Source organism: Oratosquilla oratoria, chromosome 41, assembly GCF_046742065.1.
Source record: "Oratosquilla oratoria isolate Oo_2021 chromosome 41, ASM4674206v1, whole genome shotgun sequence".
NCBI lineage: Eukaryota > Metazoa > Arthropoda > Malacostraca > Stomatopoda > Squillidae > Oratosquilla > Oratosquilla oratoria.
The window spans coordinates 15,244,050-15,263,802 of record NC_134817.1 but is presented as its reverse complement, the minus strand read 5'-3'; the positions used below and the strand labels follow the sequence as shown (position 1 = coordinate 15,263,802).

The 19,753-nt window shown below is 38.9% G+C and overlaps 1 protein-coding gene across 1 annotated transcript in view; it reads right to left on the bottom strand.

Moving 5' to 3' along the window:
• Window positions 1–11,495, bottom strand: part of LOC143021000 (solute carrier family 22 member 7-like) — a 44,916-nt gene extending 33,421 nt beyond the window's left edge. The window contains exon 1 of the mRNA XM_076178093.1: window positions 11,350–11,495. The gene's annotated coding sequence lies outside the window, so the exon portion shown is untranslated. The remainder of the gene's footprint in view (window positions 1–11,349) is intronic.
• Between the last annotated feature and the right edge of the window lie 8,258 nt (window positions 11,496–19,753).

Here is a 19,753-nt window from a genome sequence, read left to right as displayed (position 1 = left end):
GTACCACCTTTCAAGCTGGATGTTGATGGCTTTGGAGACTTCTGTGTTAGAATATCCATTATTCACGAGGACCTGGGTGGCTCGTTCTAATTCCTCATGGACGGTCTTCCAGCTACTGCAGTGTGTAAGTGCTCTCCTCACATACGCGGAGATTGTGGCGCGTTTGTACCTGTCAGGACACTCCCCCCCTCCGTTGTGGCAAAGTCCTGGGTTGGTAGGCTTACAGAATACTTTAGTGTAGAATCCATGCGGTTGCTGGTTAACTAAAATATCGAGGAAAGGAAGACATCCGTCTGAACTGTTTTCTACGGAGAGATTGAGTCCCGATGCCTCCTGAAGGCAATGATGGAGGTGCCGTAATATATATGTATATACATATATATACACGTGGAGTTAAAAACGACAGCATTGTTGTAGTTGTTCAGTCTTTTCTTCGTATTCTCGATTTTCCTGATAAGAGATTTTCCATTGAAGGCTTCAGCGAAGAGGACACCTGACGGTGATCCCATCGCTACCCCATCTTGCTGCACGTAAAGGTTTCCCTTCTTACCATGTTGCCAAACGGCTACATGATATCATCTCCCCTTACATTCCTAGAACATACTCCCTCCGCTCTACTGATGACTTTGTTGACATCCTACGGGTTAATAAACCTGTCGGAATCCTGGCATCATTAGATGCTAAAAATCTTTTCACTGAAATTCCTATATTAAGAACAATCAATATCATCCTTGAATATGTGTATCATAATGATGACATCCCACCCACCCCGTATCCCTGAGTCCACTTTAAAAGAATTACTGGTCACCTGCACCACAGAAGTTCCATTCAGGTGCCCAGAGGGAAACCTTTACGTGCAGCAAGATGGGGTAGCGATGGGATCACCGTTAGGTGTCCTCTTCGCTGAAGCCTTCATGTCTGCGGTAGAAAGATCAGCCTTCCAGGACGGAGAGTTAAAACCACATATTTACTGTAGATATGTAGATGACATCTTTGTCAGCACCCATTCTCTTGAATTGTTAGAAAATATACGGTGCCGACTTCAGGAAATTTCAGGCTTAACTTTTTCCACTGAAATGAACAACAATGGTCTACTCCCCTTCCTGGATGTGCTGGTCGATTCTACTTCCGACAACTTCATTACTAGTGTATATAGAAAACCCACCAACTTGGATAAGTGCATGAATGGTAAGAGCGAGTGCACAGACAACTACAAAAAAGGTGTCATTAGAGCATATATAAAAAGAGCCATTTCAGTATGTTCCTCATGGCAAGCTTTACACAGTGAACTCCAACACCTGCGACAGATGCTCACAAATAATGGGTATTCTAACACTGACTTTGATTCTGTTACCTCCAAAATGCTTGAATCCCATTTCACAATTAAAGAACCACAAAATCATAACTCCATTAACATTTACTACAGAAACACCTTCACTAGTAATTATAAGAAAGATGAAAAAGTCATCAGGGACATCATTTATAAAAATTGCCTTCCTACAAATGAGAACAACAAAATCAGAGTTCTCATATATTATAAAAACCCAAAAACTTCCTCCCTGATCATGACAAACAATTTGTCTAAGCGATCGGACTTCACATCTAAAACTAATGTAGTATATGAATATAAATGTTCTACAGGAAATTGTAATTTCCTCCCCCATTCTTACATTGGTTTTACTAGATGTAAAGTCAGCCGTCGCCTAACTTTCCACCTACAAGAGGGGGCAATCAAAGGACATCATAGGAGTTCCCATAACGCTGCACTCAGGAGAGATGATTTGATCAACAACACCAAAATTATTGGATCAAGCAATGACCCTAGGAGACTACAACTACTCGAAGCCTTTCCCATTAAGGACAAAAATCCGGTCATTAACATTCACTGCAATGTAATCTCCTCTATTCCTTTATTTAGAAATAAAAATCCCCCCTCTCCCTCTACCCCTTCTCTCTCTCTCCCTCCACCTCCTCCCCCACCCTCGGTGACCGCACCCGCCTAACCCTCCCCCCCCAACCCCCCCTTACCCTTGACCTCTGAGGTCCTTATTGTCTGTTCCTCCCCCCCCCCTTGGTCTGACCTGATCTTAGGTATATATACTTCTGTCATCCCCAGCTCTCTCACACCCTTCCTTCTCTTTAAATACGTAAGTCTCCGTATTTATTTTTATAAATTTGTCACCTTTATTATTACTGTTACCATGTAATTTTTGTTATTTCAGTTGTGTCTTGATATTGTCTAGTACCTTTATTGTCACCATGTAATATTTGTTATTTCAGTTATATCTTGTTATTGTCTAGTACCTTTACTGTTACCATGTAATTTTTGTTATTTCAGTTATATCTTGATAATGTCTTATTTAAGACGAAACGTTGATATCAAATAAGAACAAATGGAAGAATATAGAGACCTAGTTTCAATCCACCCAGTCAATGGAAAATCTCTTATCAGGAAAATCGAGAATACGAAGAAAAGACTGAACAACTACAACAATGCTGTCGTTTTTAAGTCCACGTGTATTACTGAGAACCTGCTCCCCCCCTTTACACACACACATATATATATATATATATATATGTACATATATATATACATATATATATATATATATACATATGTATATGTGTGTGTGTGTGTGGTGTGTGTGTGTGTGTGTGTGTGTGTGTGTGTGTGTGTGTGTGTGTATACATATCTACATACATATATATATATATATATATATATATGTAATTATATATATATGTATATACATATATATATATATATATATATATATATATATACCAAGAGAAAGACCTACAATAATATCCCATTTTATTCTCACAGGGGTCCCTCCCAATACAATGGCCTTTTTTGAATAAAAAACAAGTTATTATGGTACACCAGTACTTGAATCATGGTAATTTTCAACAAATATGGTCAGTATTCACCGAACGCCTTGCGCTGTCATGCACACTCACTGTGAAAGGAGCGGGGAAGGAGAAGAAGATGCGTGAGAATGCGGTGGAAGATGAGTAGAATGAAGAGTAAGGTCAAGAAAAGGAGGAGGAGGAGGAGGAGGGGTAGTGTAAGAATGAAGAGAAATGGAAGAAATAAAAGAAGAGTTGAAAGAGAGAGAGAAGGAGGGAAGGACGAGGAGATAGAGAAGGAGAAAGGGAGTAGGAGAATGAGGAAGAAGAGGAGAAGAAAGAGAAGAAGGAGGGGAGGAAGAATAAACAAGAGGAGGAAAAGGAAAGGGAGAGAAAGGAGGAGGAGGGCAGGAGAAGGAGGAGGATGGAAAGAAGAAGTAGGATTAGGAGAAGCCAGAAGAGTGGAGAAAAAAGAGGAGAATAGGGAGGATGAGAAAGAAGGAGGGCTGCTACGACAGGCCTAGCTAGCCGGTAGTGTAAAGTCTTCAGCTCGTGAAACTCCACGACCAGCCTCGGATGTCCTGAAGATGAAAAAGAAAATTTCCTAGATCTTTTAGAGGAAGAATATGAGATTCTAGAAGGCGATATAGGACTTTTGATTGGTGATTTTAATGCGAGAGTAGGAAAGGAAAGAGAAGGAATAAAAAATATAATAGGGACATTTGGAGAAGAAACATGAAACTCAGAAGGAGAAAAACTGACAGACTACTGTATGAGAAGCGGTTTGAAAATAATGAATGGCTTTTATCAGCATAAAGAGGAACACAAATTCACTTGATATAGATGGAATCAAAATACAGGACAGTTTGATAAAAAACCAATTATCGATTACATATGTTCAGACAGTGTAAGTTTAGATTAAGACCACAGGTTACTAGTGGCTGATCTTAAGATCGGTAAGGTAAAACCACGGCAATGTAGAAAAAGAAAAGTAATTAAAACAAAAAGTTTGCAAGAGGAAGATAAAAAGTGTGCTTATAAAACTAAACTTACAAAAATTATTGGAGAAGCAAAATGATGAGGAAAAAGAAAGACGGGATATTTTGAAAGAAACAATCAGTGAGGTAGCAGAACAAACTTTAGGGGTAGAATGGATTGGTGGAAATAGGAAAAGACACACATCTTGGTGGAATGAGGAGGTCAAACAGGCAGTAAAAAACAAAACTTTAAAGTTAAGAAAGTAGCTAAGAAGACGAACACCTGAAAGCCGAGCAAGAAAAGAAACAAATCTTGCAAAAGATCGAGTAAAGACCGAGACATGGAAAAATCTGGGAAGAGATTGACAGAGGATTTACAGAAAGGAAAAAAGTTATTATATGGTACAGCAAAGTCATATAGGAAAAACAAGGCAAAACAATATAACATCAAAGACCTGGAGGGGAATGTTCTTATAGATCAGGATGAGATAGACAACAGATGGACAGAATACTTCCAAGAGCTCCTAAATGCAGGAAATGAGTAACAATGGCGAGAGATGGAAGAAGATTTAGATGGAGAAGAACATGATGAAATCACAGAAAAAGAATTTGAATAGGCATTGAAAGAAATTAAGAATTCCAAAACACCAGGATTAGATGAAATATCAATAGAGCTAATAAAGGAAGGAGGAAATGCAGTACACCAAAATATATTGAAGCACATAAATAAGATCTATAGAGAAGGAACAATACCAGAGGAGTAGGGTAAAACCCTAATAGTCCCAATTTTCAAAGATAAAGGTGATGCTGGAAATTGTAACAACTATAGAGGGATTTCCCTCATACCCCACATCACAAAGCTATGTGAGAGAATAATTGAGAAAAGAGTAAGAGACCTAGTAGAACCATTATTAGGAGAGGAGCAGCATGGTTACAGAAGTAATAGATCAATAACGGACTTAACTTTTGGACTAAGGATGGTGATAGAGAAGGCATGGGAGTATAACCAAAGGCTATACATCGCTTTTATTGATCTACAGAAGGCTTTTGATTCAATACCTCGCGAAAATGTATGGAGATGTATGGAGGAGAGGTATGGTGTCAAGGGACATCTAAAGAAAGCTATAAAAAGTTTGTATTACCCCTGTGTATGCAGTGTTAAAACATCAAAGGGGGCAGAAAAGTGGTTCCCTGTAGAAACAGGGGTTAAACAATGAAGTGTGTTATCCCCTCTGCTTTTTATAACATATATGGAAACTGTAATAGAGGATTTTAAAGAAGCTAAAGAAGAAAACTATAACAACAGAATAATCGCTTATGCAGATGATATAGCTGAATAGAGCACAGATAGGCAAGAGATCGAAGAAGACATAAAAAGGTAGAATGAGTGCTTTATAAGGAATGGCATGAAAATGAATGTAGAAAAGACAGAGACACTGACCGTTGGCAGAAGAGAAGAACGTGAGTTCAGCATCACCATAGGAAATAAGATGGTAAAAAATACAAACATCTTCAAATATCTTGGAAGTGTAGTCACTAAGGAGGGTGGAAATAAGAGGGATATTTCAGAAAGAATAAATACATTTAATGCAAATGTTGGAGCTCTCTGGCCAATGATAAAGGAAAAACATGTACCTTTAGAAGTGAAAAGGATTATTTTCAATACTGTCTTGACTCCTACCCTAACCGGTTCAGAAAGTTGGGTAATGACAAAAGTAGACATAAGTAGGATTCAGGCAGCGGAAATAAGACCATTAAGAGCCATAGTTGGAAAGACGAGGAGAGATCAACTAAAAAACTAATATATAAGGAAAAGTATTGAGGTCTGTCCCATGCTATGCAAAATAGATGATGCCCAGTTAAGATGGTTAGGACATTTAGAAAGAATGGATGAAGAAAGAATTGCATGGGGATGCTGGGAGTGGATGCCGGACGAAAGAAGGCCAAGAGGAAGACCGAGAAAGAGAAGGAAAGAAAATGTTGAAGAAGCCCTCAGCAGACATGACTTGCCCAACATCGAAACTCTGAGGGAGGAAGGGGCCTTCCATGATAGAGCCGGATGGAGGAACATGCTGGGACCACTGACAGGCATAACGCCTACTACTGGGAGCTGAAGTAAGAAGTAAGAAGAGGAGAATAAAAGAGAGGAAGTAAGATCAGGAAGAACAGGAGGTGAAAAATTGAAAGGAGACAATAACGAGATGAGGGAGGAGGTAGAAGAGGAGAATAATGGGCAAGAGGAAGATGAGGAGGAGGAGAAGAGAAGAGAAGCTCTTTCCTGTAAACAACTAAGTAAATGTATGTGGAGGGGAGGGGAGGAGAATTGTGCTAATATTTCCTATGTGTATTTTGGAAGGCGATTAAGTGGGATGGATTGATGGGACTGGATCCTTTTCTATATATTCATCCTGTAAAAAGTTAAGGCATAAGAAGATCTGGAATGACTCAAAGTAGAACACTAATAATTGGATCATTAAACATGCATGCATGTGGTACAGATGAGAGTGAAAGGGAAGAGATTGACTGTTTATGAGAGGAGAGGTGAATATTCATTTTAAGTGGAACCAAGTTGAAGGAGATTGAGGTTGAGCTTGGGAGTATTATGATTTTTTTTTTCGCATCCGACCTAGATATGGACCAAAAGGTCTCCTGTCGGTATGCTTCGCCTTTGTAATCCTTTGTAAAGAAAGAGGAGAAGGAAGGAAAAGAAGGAGGAAGAGAAGAAAAAAAGAGGGAGGAAGAGAAAAGGAGGGAGAGATAGAGGAAAAAGGGGAGGAGGAGGGAGAGGAGGAGGAGGAGGAGAATGAGTAGGAAAAAAAGGAGGAGAATGAGGAGAATGAGGAGGAAGGGGAGGATGAGAGGGACAAAAAGGAAAGGGTGGAAGAATAAGACGAGGAGAAAGTATGAGGATAAGAAGGAAGAGGAGGAGGACCGTATTAAGGAGAAGAAGAAGTAGCTGAACGAAAAAGGGGAAGAGAATGATGAAGATGAGCAAAAAGAGAGGGAAAAAGAGGAGGAAAATGATGAATGTGAGTGGCAGAAAGAGGAGAAGGATTTGGAGTAGGAGGAAGACAAGAAGGAAAACGAAAAAGAGAAGGAAGAAATGAGGGAGAAGGGGGAAGAGAGGGAGGAAGAGGAGAAGGAGGAGGAGGAGGAAGCAACTTAGGAAGAAAAGATGAGAAGGGAGGGACAGGGGAAATATAGTGTGAAGAATCCTCACTTTGGGAGCGGAAGAAGCCAGCTGAACAATGTAAGTGCAATTAATTTTTTCCCTAAACTTTTCCTACTTTTTCTTATTACCTGTATTTTTGTGACGGTATGCAAAAATAATTAATGGGTTTAACGGCAAAATTGCTTTAACGACATTTCCAAAGTTCAGAGGCTGCCGTTAAATCGGGACTCAACCTGTATATATATATATACATATATATGTATATTATATATATATATATATATATATATACATATATATATATGTGTGTGTGTGTGTGTGTGTGTGTATTCACTTGGTCTTTTGGATCACGTGTTGGACTCGTGATCGACAGCTATTTCCCTCCTGGAAGAGAGCTCAGAGCTCGTAGGTCCGATCTATGGGTAATGCTATGACCTTGCACACACACACACCCCCAACTCCCCGCCCACGAGAGTTGGAGTAACACCCCTCAGCGCTGCGATACTGATATTATTTCAGCCCCGGGCGAGGATCGAACCCGGACCTCCGTAGTGGCAGGCCAGAGCTCTAACCACAGCGCCATGAGAGGTGTGTGTGTGTGTGTGTGTGTGTGTGTGTGTGTGTGTGTGTGTGTGTGTGTGTGTGTGTGTGTGTGTGTGTGTGTGTGTGTGTGTGTGTGCATATATATATATTCATATATATATATACATATATATATAAATATATATGTATATATATATATATACATACATGTATATATATATATATATATATATATATATATATATATATACACAGATCCTGAACGGTACCCAGTACACAGATATTCATCTTATCATCCACAATAACTTAACTCCGTTTTAATTCCATGCAAACGCAATCGAGACTAACAGTAGTATGTAGCTCAATGGAAGCATATCCGGAAACTGAGACACTGTTAGGCTGACTCGAACCTAGTCGATACGTAGCAAATGAACAATGGCTTAACCAAGTCAGCCATCAAGAGGGATATGAGTTAAGCACAATTTCTTATATGTGTATACTCGAGTTACATACGTACACACGAATTTCATACTCAACCCATCACCGCCAGAATTAGCCGTTGGTAGTATGTACACAAGAGAGATTTTATTAACAGACACTGATTGGTCCCCAGTACACAGATAATCATCTTATTGACCACATTATCTTATTTCCATTTTAATTCCTTGCAAACACGATCGAGACTAAGAGGAGTATGTAGCTCGATGGAAGTATATTCGGACACTGAGACGCTCTCAGACTGTGGACTCGAACCTAACCGGTACGTAATAAATGGACATGTTATCAACCTTTTTGATGTCCAGCGTGCACACGTGCGCACACACGCATATAGAGCAAGCAGAACTCCAAACGTCTTCAGACCGATTCTCAAGATATTCTCCATTGTCACAGATCCTCTCAAGGGACAGTCTGTTCTCCCTTCGTCGCGCAACCGAACCCTTTCCTTTTATATGGCGACCAGCATATGGAACCACTGCAAATTTTGTGCATTTGTATATATGGCAACCTTTGTAAATATGTAAAATCTGGCAGTCCCCAAGTCTCCCTCGGAGGTTGCATTGTATATGTAGACCAAAGAGCATTAAAGTAAAGACAACTCCCAGACTTTAAGTCACCAGTGTAGAAGTAAGACAACAACCCTACAGACAGTAACTTAACCAACCCAGCCACCAAGAGGGATATTCCTGTTACTCTTGATTGTGTTTGCAGGGAATTAAAATGGAAATAAATTAATATGGTTGATAAGATGATTATCTGTGTACTACTAGCCATTCAATATATGTTAAAATCCACTAATAAGGCACGGCCGTCGCGTAACTTTGAACGCGGGTCCTTTTGTGCACGAGTACTGAACCCCAGGATTGGGCCGACTGAAATCTACAACCCTGGAGCCCGTTTTCTACGAAGCCCGACGACACCAAAGAGCAAGGCGGTAATTGTTTTTATTTGCTTCGCCGTTGTAACTATTATGGAACAAATCGCTAGTAGCAGCGATGTAATTCTATCAGGCCCGGCCGTCGCGTAGCTCTAGATGTGGTCCCTCTGACGTCGCTACACTTTCCAGTGGAAACAGAGAAGTGGGTAGTTTTGACCACAGTTTGCGTATGTATCACATTGATATAAACAAAGAAATATATCAACGACAATATGAACTTCATAAGTGAATTTGACCCGATTACTAAAGGAAATATTGAAAGAAAAAATTAGTCTTCTTTTAGTTAGATTATGATTTTTTTATATATATTCTTTTCATTTATGTACTGATTCTAATGGTTTCTATTGTTTTTTTTTATTGATTATGTCAAAATGTTCAGTGTATGTCATTATTGATATGTTAACCATATAGAATATTAATGGTTGTTTGATATGTCTTGAGACTGGCTGGGGGACAAAATTTCATTAAGATATATAGTCTTGTATGTATGAAAACCTCTTTCTGTAAACACACAGATATATAAGGCTAAAATTGGACTTAAATTCAATAACCAGTAATCTGGAGCTGTGGCCATAAACGTGAGTCGCTTTTCTCAAGCCGGTTTAGACAGAGCAACTGATAACAGGAAATCGGTTTGTCTATGGCTAGGTTTATATATTGCACGCGGCTGGTTCGTGAAAATTTATACTAATGATCATTTGGAATATTGGTTTCATTCTTGCAATATGATCTTTACCGGGCCAATTAGCAACACAGCAAATATGCAACAATTAAAGCTTCATCTTCATCTTCTGTTCGCCGACAGAAGATTGTCGGCGAACTTTGGAAATTGATTGTTCCTCCAAACACAGGTAGTTCTTGATGTACACATGAAAGCTTGATGGCATGAAAATGAAAATATTAGACAAATTTTACAGTACTAAAGACATATTCTTCGATAGTAGAAAAGTGCCACGAAAAAAAAATAATAATAATTTGGCATTCGATCGATAACAGCGCAACTGCCCTTTATGGCAAAACATGTAACTGCTCCTCTCCCGTGTCGTGTTTTGACAATTCGCGTCACCCCTAAATTAGCGAATGATTCTGTCCTTCAGCCTGACCCAAAGATGAACAGAAATATTAAGATACGCAGTCTTGTCGAAGGTAGGCTGAGTTGTTATGAGGAGCTTCTAAGAAAAAAAAAATAGCGGCCAATTAGAGAAATTTCACCGAAATTTCCACTCCTCAGGCTCGCCATGCCGCAACCTGGCTCCTGGGGAGACAACTTGAGGGGCCACCAATCAAAGTGAGTTACTTTGCCTCCCATCCATGTATCATACAGTACTGTGCTTTTTTCTGTGTAGATAATTTCATGCTTAAACAGCAGTTTAAATTTAATTCAGATATTACCATTTCTACTCTAGATCCAAGAGCGACAACTGGCATCGTAGTAAGATGACAGCTGTAGAAGGTGAGGACTCCTCGAACGCATCTCCTCGTATTCTAAAGTTACTTTTAGGAAAAAAATAAATGTAAAAAAAAAAAAGATACAATGACTTTAAAAGTATATCGGGAAGTTCCTATACTTGAGTTGACTATGTCATTTTCATAAAATATTCCTAGTCATCTAGTGCAGGGTTTTCCAACGTATTTTGCCTCTTACAGGAACCCCTTAAGTCTCAGACGTATTGAAGGGATTCTATATAATAATGATCCCACATGAGTATATTAAATTTCAGCATGCGGATATGAGCTTACGTATCCCCTGAATGACCTCTCCGGACCCCCCGCTGAGAAACCTTGGACTAGTAACTTCTGAGCTAGAACCAAGATTTTACTTTCGAGGTAAGTGAAATTCCCCTGGAGCTCGACTTTCTAAGGTCGAAGTCTGAGCCCGTCCGAAACAATACTACGGCATTAGTCTAAGGAATCTGATCCCTTCTATTACGGAATGAGCTTTTCCTCAGCTGAATAAAAGTGACTGGCAGGAGTTAGATAAATCAGTAAGATGTAAGATGCAACTAAAGTGAATATCGACATAAGTTCGAGGTAGTCACATTCCTCTCATTCTCGAGGTTTTCATCGACTGACTAAATTCGTATGGGAGTGGATAGAAATATAATAAATGCAAAAGCCGTAAAGTAGAGCGGAAGCGATTAATGAGACGTTTGAGATTTAAGCACTTCCCTTGAGGATAAAATTTCTTCTACTATATAATATCACCTACCGGCAACTAGAATAAATACTAAGTTCCTGAAATGTAGCGAAATTGATAAATCCTAGTTTCTTCACTTCTACATCTACTGATGATCAATGGCTATTTCTAAACATAAAAGCATTAGTTTTAACATTTCCGTGATTCAGCATATGGATTAATCAATAAAACTCACCGCGATTTGGTGTTATATTACGGCTCTCTACAATGGATGTAGATCCAGACGATATCGTCAACGCCACCCACTGAGTAGAACACAATGAGATACTGTGCGAACTACACTGCCTTGGATCTTTGAGGAAGCAGTTTTTACGCGAGGCGCAATATATTAATGAGACGTTTGAGATTTAAGCACTTCCCTTGAGGATAAAATTTCTTCTACTATATAATATCACCTACCGGCAACTAGAATAAATACTAAGTTCCTGAAATGTAGCGAAATGGATAAATCCTAGTTTCTTCACTTCTACATCTACTGATGATCAATGGCTATTTCTAAACATAAAAGCATTAGTTTTAACATTTCCGTGATTCAGCATATGGATTAATCAATAAAACTCACCGCGATTTGGTGTTATATTACGGCTCTCTACAATGGATGTAGATCCAGACGATATCGTCAACGCCACCCACTGAGTAGAACACAATGAGATACTGTGCGAACTACACTGCCTTGGATCTTTGAGGAAGCAGTTTTTACGCGAGGCGCAATATATTAATGAGACGTTTGAGATTTAAGCACTTCCCTTGAGGATAAAATTTCTTCTACTATATAATATCACCTACCGGCAACTAGAATAAATACTAAGTTCCTGAAATGTAGCGAAATGGATAAATCCTAGTTTCTTCACTTCTACATCTACTGATGATCAATGGCTATTTCTAAACATAAAAGCATTAGTTTTAACATTTCCGTGATTCAGCACATGGATTAATCAATAAAACTCACCGCGATTTGGTGTTATATTACGGCTCTCTACAATGGATGTAGATCCAGACGATATCGTCAACGCCACCCACTGAGTAGAACACAATGAGATACTGTGCGAACTACACTGCCTTGGATCTTTGAGGAAGCAGTTTTTACGCGAGGCGCAATATTCCGAACACTATACTGTAGCTTGCTGACACAGAGCAAGAGACGCTGTGCAAACTGTTGTACTGAAGGAAGGATGCCAGTAACTAAACAGTTTTCCAGGTACAAACTATCGTACTGTGAACTCATAGAAGCGTCCCCTGTCTTTTTTTTTTTTTCTTTTTTTTTTTTTCAAGGAGTGGGAGAAACAGGTTCCTCAACTTTGCTAACAGCAACTCATGGGACTTCTTATTGTTTGTTTGTTTGTTTATTCATTTGTTTGATTTTTTGTTTGCTCGCCTGTTCGTCTGTTTGTCTGTTTTCCTCTTGTGTCCGTTTGTCTCTTTCCCTACTTGCCTGTTTGCTTGTGTGTCTGTTTGTCTGTTTCCCTGTTTGCCTGTTTGTCTCTGTATCTTTGTCTATCATATTTGTTTTTCTGTTTGTCTGTTATGTCTGCTTGCCTGTTCTTCTGTTTTGTTCTTTTTATCTGCTTGCCTCTGTCTCTTTGTCTGTTTGTCTAGTATGTCTATTTTTCTGTTTGTTATGTCTGCTCGCCTATTTGTCTGTTTTTAAGTGTTTGTTTCTCTGTCCATCTGTTTGTATATTTGGCCATCTGTTTGTTTGCTTGTCTGTTTGGTTGTTTATTTATTTTTGACTGTCTGCCTGTTTTTTTTTATCTATTTTTGTTTTATCGTATTTTTCATATTTTATCATATCTTATCATATTTCATTTTATTTCATTTTATTTCATTTCTTTAACCTTTTCTTCAATTTACTTTTTTGGTTACACATCAATAACGACCTCTTTGATGACGCCTCTCCGGGGACGAACAGCGAAGGTCAAATGCTGAATAAATTTTCAATTCTTCCTCTGATGCACGAAGAGGACAGGCGTTACACAATAAATGTGACCTTGGTGCTTTTAATGCCACTTTCCATGTATGTGTGAATGCATGTACATACATAAACACACGCACATACACACGCACACACATAGACACACACGTGTACACACAGTCGCACACAAAAATCACACACACACACACACACACACACACACACACACACACACACACACAGATAAGTAGGTAAGTAGTAATATACATATATATATATATATGTATATATATATATATATATATATATATATATTTAAAAGTATTTTAGACAAATTATTTGGATGATGGAGAACATAAACACAGGGGAAGGCTCGGAACCCTAAACACTCTAACGTTTCGTTCGCGTAGAACTTCTTCAGAGAGTGTATGTAGAACTGCAATTGAAGTTTATGTACTAAATCTAATTACCTTTTCGGACACTTGGGAAAGGTCGTTTTTCTGGCGTGCTTTAGAATTAAAATACTAGTTTCTTTAGCTAAATTGATAAACCCTCCTCGATGATTCGATGAATTACTAGTTGAAATATATGCTGATTCAACAATTCTTCTAGTGAATTTATCAAAACCTTTATGTAGCACTTCAGCTTCTCTCCAGTTTGGTAAATGATCGAATTTTTCTGCATGAACTACTAAAGAATTAGATGTCCTATGTGTTTTTATGTCGTATTTATGTTCATGAATTCTTTTTTCTAATCCTCTTGACGATTCGCCAAAATAAGCCATTGAGCAACTATTGCACGGGATTTTGTATACGACGCTGTTTTCGGAATTGGTTCTCTTTTCAGAAGTCTTTATTAAATCACCTATCCTCTTGTTAGTTATTTTAGCTATGTTCATACCTGATTTTGTTAAATATTTGTCTATTATTGGTGACGTTTCTGAGCCAGGTACTGATATAAAATTTGTATTATTTTTATCATTTCTCTCTTTCTTTCCGCGATTGTAAATATTTATTGCTTTTCTTTTTGTTCTTTTCAACATTCCCTCTGGATATCCAAGTCTGTCAAAGGTTTTCATAATGTAATCAAATTCGCCTTCTAGGTATTCATTACTACAGATTCGTAGTGCCCTGAGAAAAAATCCTATTACTATACCACTCTTTGTCCTATCATCATGTGCGGAGAAGTAATGTACTAAATCCTCTTTGTTAGTTTCCTTTCTGTATACTGAGAAAGTTACAGTTTTTTCCATTCGTCGTATTAACGTATCTAGGAAGGGCAATTGTCCGTTTTGTTCCTCTTCTACGGTGAACTGAATATCGCTGTTGACCGCGTTAAGCATTCTCACTTTATTATTTACATTGGTGTTTTTCGGGGATGATTGCGAGGACGTCGTCTACATATCTAAACCAGTGTGATCCCCTACCATTGATTCTGATAAAGTTTTCTTTTTCTAATAACTCCATATATAGACAGGCCATCACTGCACTTAAAAGACTACCCATAGCGAGACCTCTATGTTGTTCATATTCGTCACCATTAAAAGTAAACGCACCGAAATTTACGCATAAATCTATCAATTCTATATAATCTTGTTTTCTTATGGGTAGGTCAGTATCGTTCATATCTTTTATTACTCTCTTTACTGCCTCTAACGCACCGTTAGTGGAAATATTTGTATATAACGCCTTGACATCATAGCTTACTAACTTTTTCCCCGTGAAATCTAAATCTTTTAGTCTTGTCAATGGCGAACGAAACGCTAGAGTGTTTAGGGTTCCGAGCCTTCCCCTGTGTTTATGTTCTCCATCATCCAAATAATATATATATATATATATATATATATATATATATATATATATATATATATATATATATATATATATATATATATATATGATATATATATATATATATATATATATATACACATATACATATATCAAATCAAATTAAATCAATCCAGCCATCCTGAGCCCGCTGCTAAACAAAGGCCTCTTTCATAGCAGTCCATTATTCACACGACCGCGCCATCCTCTGCAACGTCACTCATGCAAACTTCTCAATCTCGTCTCTCCACCTTGTGATAGTTCTCCCTCTTCCACGCTTCCCATCTCGCAGCGTCCACTCAGTAACACACTTGCTCCATCGCTCATCATTCGTTCGGACTAACTAACTTACCTGCTCAATTCCACTTCCTCTCTTTTAACGCCTCCACAATGTATTTCACTCTAGTCTGCTCTCTCACCCAACTTGCTCTCTTTCGGTCTCTCAGCGTTATTCCTATCATTGATCTCTCCATTCTCCTCTGTGCAGTCCTTAGCTTTGTGTCCATTGCCTTCGTCAGTTTCCAAGTCTCACACAAAGCATGGTACAAACGAATGGATCGTATGGGTTTTAGAAAATATTTATTCGACTACATAAAGATACAGACAAGATCAAGATCGAGAAAGAAGTACGGTGAGGAAATACAATTTCACTCAAATTATTTACAGCTCGCTTAGAAGAGATTATCAGAAGACTGAGTTGTGAAGAACAAGATTTGAAGATTAATGGCAAATATTTGAACCACCTAAGATAGGCAGATGACATTATTCTTATTTCAGAGAGAGCAGAAGACTTGCAAGATATGCTGAGTGATCTGATCAAGGAAAGTCTCAAAGTAGGTTTAAAAATGAATAAGAGTAAATCCAAAGTAATGTTCAACACAAGTTCAAAGTAAAGTAAAGGTCCACACTCCTCACTATTGCATTTGTATTGATATACAACGTGGTCATCCTGTAATGGTACTTTTGTGATGATGAGTTGGTTACGGACAATTATTTAGACTATTTTCTTGATATTGTGGTAGATAATGAATTGGATTTGTTTTTCGGGGTCTGTTGTCTGCATGCTTTTATTTATGATTACTTTAAGTATCTTTTCATCTGCCTTGTGTTCTGTGGACATGTGATTCTTGTAGTATAAGTTAATGGAGTTTCTGTTGTTAGGTATTGGGTTATCTTCTTTTGTGTACCATTTGTCTAAGATATTTTTGTAATGCATGTTTCTTCAGAGTTTGTGTATCCGTTGTTAACCAGGATCCGAGTGAGTCTATCCAGTTCCTGTTGTGTATTTTTCCATGTGGAGTGTTGTGAAAGGACCCTCCTGACATATGCGCTGATGGTGGAGTGCATGTAACGGGAGGGGCACTCGCTTCTTCCGTTCAGGCAGAGTCCAGGGTTCATCGGTTTTGCGTAAATAGTTATTAGGAAACCTTTCTGTTGTGCTGTGACGAGGACGTCAAGGAAAGGGAGGCATCCACTGATGTCTTCTTCGTGGGTGGAGTTCAGTCCGGAGGCTCTGATGAAGCGGTTTTTCAGGTTTTGGTGTTCAGAGTTCATTTTTATCTCATACTCATATGGATATATATATATATATATATACATATATATATATATATATATATGTGTGTGTGTGTATATATATATAAATATATATATATATATGTATGTATATATATATATACATATATATATATATATACATATATTATATATATATATATATGTATATATATATATATATATATATATATGTATATATATACTTTGTTAAATATAACTGCTTTCTCACAGTTATTAATTTTCTTTCTAGTGTTTTCAATTTTTCTAATAATTGATCTCGTTTCAGGAGGATGGGCAAATACAAGCCGGCCATAGTCTTCCATTTTAATTTACGTTTCTGCTACATGGAGTCATCTTCAGAATATTACAAATAAGTCTAACACAGTTTACACTGTTACATGCTAAACAATAGCAGAAAAGTAGAGAGAGCTTGGGATTGTATACTAGCTAAGGGAGAGGAGGTGGGGGTTGGCACGTTGACCGCCGGACGGGAGGAGGGTGGTGACGTGCGGAGGGGAAGGAAGAGGGGCCGGGAGATGAGATTTTGTCCTAGAACAAGCATTGAAAAGAGGTATACTGGAAATGCTTGTTCTAGGACAAAATCTCATCTCATGAGCCCTCTTCCTTCCCCTCCGCACGTCACCAATGAGGTGACCCGAACTGTAACCATACTCCGTCTCTCTTCTTCCCCCTGACCACCCTCCTCCCTCTATATATATATATATATATATATATATATATATATATATATATATATATATATATATATATATATATATATATATATATATATATATATATATATATATATATATACTGAATTGAACACCACGGCATTTTCACAGTTATTAATTTTCTTCTTAATATTTTCAAGTTTCCTCACTGACAACTTCATCACTTCTGTTTACCGCAAGCCCACCAATGCTGGGAAATGCATGAACGGTGAGAGTGAATGTACGGCTGAGTACAAAAGAGGTGTTATTAAGGCCTACGTGCGAAGGGCGATTAAGGTTTGCTCGTCCTGGCATTCACTCCACTCAGAACTACCGTATTTTCCGGCGTACAGTGCGCGAATTTTTTCCGTTGGAAGGGCCTAAAAATGGGGGGTGCGCGTTATCCGGTGGTGCGCATTATCTACGGCCTACGATAAAAATTCTGCGGCTGTGTGTGTAATTTTTTTCACAACAACGTGACGATGTTGGCCGTCACAAAGTCGGGACGGCACACTTCTCCGTGACGTTCCGTGAGAACAAGAAGAACAGCCATGGTGACATGAAAGAATACGCCAGCATGGGCTATATAAATATTTGGTATAGGTAGGTATCTATCGAATCTTATTTTTCATGTTTAAATAGGCCTAAACACCATGAAACATGATCAATATTCATGATATTTGCCCATGTTCACAGCATCCTAGTTTGAATATTTATGTTGGCCTTGTTGCTTCACTTTAGGTACGGTACAAATTCCGTTGCGGCCGTTCATAAACTCGTGTCAAACACCTAACTACAACACCCTCTTTCGTACTTAGAGGGGGTTTACACGGTCTAACGGTTCGTCGAACACGATTCGTCGAACACGGTTCGACAGACACGTGTTTAAAGTGATGTGTGAAGGTGTGAATGAGGTATTTGGTTGTCGAACACGTTGGTTAAACCCCAAATACCCCGTTCACACGTTCACACATCACTTTAAACACGTGTCTGTTGAACCGCGTTCGACGAACCGTTAGAACGTGTAAACCCCCTCTTACACAACTAAGAGAATCTCAAACAGATCACGCCAAGTAAATTCAATTAGCAATAGATACGAATCCTTCAAAACAGCCGGCCACTCCTATTGCGTAAATGAATGATGTTTGCAACTAATTCAGAATCTAGTCCACGCTCATGCACACACACACACACACACACACACACACACACACACACACACACACACACACACACACACACACACACACACACACACACACACACACACACACACACACACACACACACACACACACACACACACACACACACACACACACACACACACACACACACACACACACACACACACATACACACACACACACACACACACACACACACACACACACACACACACACACACACACACACACACACAAACATACACACACACACATATACACACACATATTCAGTTTAATCAGATGATACAGAGCCGGAAAACCATATAAAGCAATAACATGAGAGACGTAAACTGTTTATGATTATAAGTGTGATATTTCATTACATGGATGAGACCATGATGTAAAAGGGTAAATGAAGGTCTGATCCCTACGACTATGCGACAGTCGTAAGGTAATCACCCAAATAGGAAGATATTAGAAAAATATATAGACACACACACACACACACACACACACACACATATATATATATATATATATATATATATATATATATATATATATATATCTGTGTGTGTGTGTGTGTGTGTGTGTGTGTGTGTGTGTGTGTGTGTGTGTGTGTGTGTGTGTGTGTGTGTGTGTGTGTGTGTGTGTGTGTGTGTGTGTGTGTGTGTGTGTGTGTACATACATACATATATCAAAGGCTTTTTCCCCCTGCACGGGGGGTAGCCAGAAAGAAATGGCATAGAAACCACTCCCGCCCATTCCATTTCCTATACATTCCACTCCCCTCCACCCTCCTCCCTCCCTCTTATCTTGGGACCTCCTAGATGACGGGGTCATCCCTGCATCCTGTCCACTGCCCTGGGTCAGAAGCACTGTCGCAAGACACAGCACATCCACAGCAAGGTCGATTCATAGGTTCGGCGACCCCCCTCTCCGTCCCCTCATGCATAAAAGGAGAAGACGGGGAGAAATCCCTTCAGGCTGCGTCAATTTTTTTTCTCATACATACTTCCTCACCACCTATCCCCCACCCACTCCCCCCCTCATGCATCACAGCATCATCTATACACAACCCCTCTCCATTCACCCCTATCTTCTGTCCTTTCCCGTCCTTCCTCCACAGACATTCCTCTCTTTTGTAATGCCCCTTTCACCCCATCCATCCATCTCATCCTAGAACGCCCCCTCATATTCACTCCTTCCACCTCTGCCTTCCACACTTCTTTTACTAATTTTTCTTCACTCACTTTTTCCATGTGTCCAAACCATCCTAATTCTCTTTCATCAACCCTATCTCCTAGCTCCCTTTCCACCCTGTTCTCCTCCTCATCTCTTCATTTCTCACTCTATCTAGCCTAGCAACCCCGATCATACTTCTCAGACATTTCATCTC